The sequence below is a fragment of the Cicer arietinum genome, chromosome 8 (assembly GCF_000331145.2).
Source record: "Cicer arietinum cultivar CDC Frontier isolate Library 1 chromosome 8, Cicar.CDCFrontier_v2.0, whole genome shotgun sequence".
NCBI lineage: Eukaryota > Viridiplantae > Streptophyta > Magnoliopsida > Fabales > Fabaceae > Cicer > Cicer arietinum.
Genome location: NC_021167.2, coordinates 23,675,335 through 23,679,034, shown reverse-complemented (window position 1 = coordinate 23,679,034; position 3,700 = coordinate 23,675,335). Strand labels below are relative to the sequence as shown.

Below are 3,700 nucleotides of genomic sequence, written 5' to 3'. Positions count from 1 at the left end.
AGTTGAAAAAAGGAACTATAAATACTAGTATTGAGAATTTTACAATCAGTATTCACAATGTTCTACTTCTCTAGCTAACTAACCCTTTTCCCCTAAATATTGTGGCCCTTGCTTTTAGGCCTAAACAAGAAAACTTATATCCATGATCCCCATCAGATTTCACATGTATTCTACCTTTGTATTTGTAAAGATTCCAAAACAGTATATCAGGAATGGCAGCAATGAATCAAAAAGAATAGTCATAAACCAGAGCTTATGGTCTATCAGTTCCAAACTTCTCTCAAGTTGGAACTCACTAATCTACCAATTTGTGAAGTATAAACACACTTAACAAAATTGATTGAAGTGCTAAAATAATGTTGAAACATTTATTCAAAATTATAATGTTTAAATAGAAAAATATCTTACCTAGTTACGGTCTTAAAGAAGACCTCTCACAATCATTTCCCAAAGAAGTTTCTCCGCTTTTTCATTTTCATCGTTTTCAAAGAGGGAATGTATAATTATTTCATAAGTTAAAGCATTTGGAATGCAGCCAGTGTCTTTTATTTTTGAGAAGAAATCCAATGCTTCATCTAACAAGCCTTTGACACAAAACCCATGCATCATAATGGAATATGTATAGACATCTAGATTGTAGCCTTTGACCAAAAGTTCTTCAAAAATCTTTTGTCAATCCTTTATTCTTCCACTTTTACACAATCCATTGAGAAGAATATTATACGTGCACATATTTGGTTGAATACCCAAGTCTTTAAACTTTTTCAATAATGCAATTGCATTGTCAACATCATGCCTTTTGCATAAAGCATCCAATATAAAATTGTAAGTATATATATTAGGTGGTTGGCCCCTATCATGCATCTCACCAACAAGCTCCAAAGCATATGTAATTATCCCCGATTTGCACAAACCATCAATGAGGGAACTGTAAGTTACAACATCAGGAACAATTTTTCTGGACTGCATTTCTTTGAAGAGGTTCATGGCTTCATCCACCATTTTAATCTTACAAAGTCCATTAATCATGATACTGTAGCTCCTAACTTTAGGAGCCACTCCCGTTTGGGCCATAATGTTGAGTATACTCTTAGCCTTGTTCACTTCATTAACTAGGAAATATCCATCCATTAAACAGTTGTAAGTAACAATATCTGGTTTTATGTCTTTTTTCATCATCACAGCAAACACATTTTTAGCTTCTATCAACTTCCCTTCCTTACAAAAAGCATCAACCAATATATTAAAAGTATACACATCTGGGTTGATGTTTTCCAATGTCGTTTTTTTTAACAAAGCAATTGCTTCTTTTAATTGACCCATGATGCAAAAGCCACTAATTAAAGCATTGTAAGTGACAACATTAGGAGAAATTCTCTTGACAACCATTTCAAAATATAAATCACACGCATCAGAAACAAGTTTATCTTTGCACATACTATCAATAATCGTGTTGTACATTACCACGTTAGGTTGAACCAATTTCCCATCAACTCGTCTCAGCAACTCTAGAGCTGCTCTTGTTTCTCCAACTTTACATAACCCGTTGATCAAAGTCCCGTAACTAACTTGATTCAACTGAAATCCTTGCGCTACCACTTTGTCATGAAAGTGCAATGCTTTATGAACCTCACCTTTGAGACAAAAACCCTTGATGAGTGTGGTAAAATTTATTGCATTTGGGTGATAACCCCTTTTGAGAATCTTTGAAAAAACAGAGAAAGCAAAAGTGATATGACCCAATTGGCAAAAACAATTCATTAAGAGACTGCAATTTACTGACTCAGGGTTGATTCCCCTTACTTCCATTTGTTGAAAAAGGGAAATAGCAATTGAGTAATGCTTAGCTTTCACAATGGAACCTAAAATCTATTCTTGCCAAATTCAATGGGTGGTGGGTTTGGATTCTTATGGAGCAAAGAATTGAACAATGAAACAGCATCCAGATGATTAACATTATCAAATTGAGGGTTTAGGGTTGAAAAATAGTGTTTTGGAAATTGAAAAGGAGTAAACTTTGGAATAAAAACAAAAACAGCAGCGACATACCTAAATCTTGAAATTGACATTGGTGTCTGTCACAATCAACAAATTGTGTTTGGAAGCAGATTCTCCCTTCACGTTATAAAGCTTCAATGTCAATTTCCTTGTTTTAGCAAGAATTTAGTTTTGTTTGCCTAAAAAAATAAACTTTTTCTCATTATTAAATTGAAAATAACAAGCTTTATATCAAAATATTTCTACTACATTATATATACCAATTAAATTTAAAATAAATTTAACTTCTATAAATTAATAAATGTAAGAAATGTTTTATATAATTAAGTGATTAGGTTTAAATAGTTAAATTAATGATAAAGTGTTTTAGAGAATATGAGTTTAAATCTTAATAGTAGGAATCTTTGATTGGTCATATTTTTTGACTTTTTGATCGAACTTTGAAACACCGAAATTATTATCTCTTAGAAACCAGAAGATAAAGATAAAAAATATTATGTACAAACATTCAAATTGCAAATTTATTAAAAAAAAACGATAATATTTGTTTTTAGTCCCTATTAAATTATTACATTTCAAATTTAATCCATAAAAAAAAAATATATATACTTTTAGTCCTATTTTGATTTTATAAGGGGCTTAAAGTATCTATTTTTTACAAAAATATTTTAATAGAAGGACTAAAATTGAATTTAAAAAGTTGATAATTTTTTATAGAGACTACAAAGTCAAATATTTTTGAAATACACTAACCATATAAAATATTTTTAAACTATCATGGCATATCAGATTTTGGATTCCTATAAATAACCGTCTTTCATTTTTAATCTCTCTATTTTTTTATTCCTTAAATATTTTTCGTAAACAATTTTGGTCTATGCTTTTAAATCAACTTATATGTATTGTGTGAATTTTGAACTATTTTATATGAATATTTAGAACATTATAATAATTCATCACACAAAAATTTAAATTTTTTTTAACAAATGATTAATTAAATATAATTTTTTTTAAGCTTTTAACATTTAAAAGTTATTTGTAATTTATCTTTTGTTAAAAAATTCTAAATTTTTGTAAAGAATATTCTTATAATGTTATAAATATAAATGTAAAAAATAATTAAAAAAAAATCAACGATATTTATAAGTTGATTTAAAAGTAGGGACTAAAATTATTAATACAAAACATTTAAGGAATCAGTATTTAAAGAAAAAATTTAAAATGACTAAAAATGAAATATTATATATTTAAGGAACTAAAATTTATTTAACCTTATCAATTAAATAGTTTTTAATATATTTTGTCTAAAAAACTTATTTAATATATATATAATTTAGTCAAATATTGCTTATAATTTGTACAGATATTATTTGAGTTAATGTTTAATGCTATCCATAAAATATAAATTGGTACGAAGTGAATAAGGTTCATTGTGTCAAGTGAAATAATGTATATTTGTCTTTTAGAGAATGGTGGATTATGAGTTTGATATTTGAAAGCTTTTAATAAAGTTCTATTAAATAAACTAGTATGTAACCCGTGCGTCGCACGGATACAAAATACATTTTAATAAATAAATTGTTATATTAATTTATATATATATATATATATATATATATCAATTCTCATAAATTTTATTGATATTAAATATATAAGTTGACTTAAAAAAACAATTTATAACAAAAAAACAAAAATCTAATCC

General features: G+C 27.4%; 1 pseudogene; it reads right to left on the bottom strand.

Moving 5' to 3' along the window:
- Nucleotides 1-318: 318 nt before the first annotated feature.
- On the bottom strand, nucleotides 319-2,163 carry LOC101508828 (uncharacterized; annotated as a pseudogene).
- Between the last annotated feature and the right edge of the window lie 1,537 nt (nucleotides 2,164-3,700).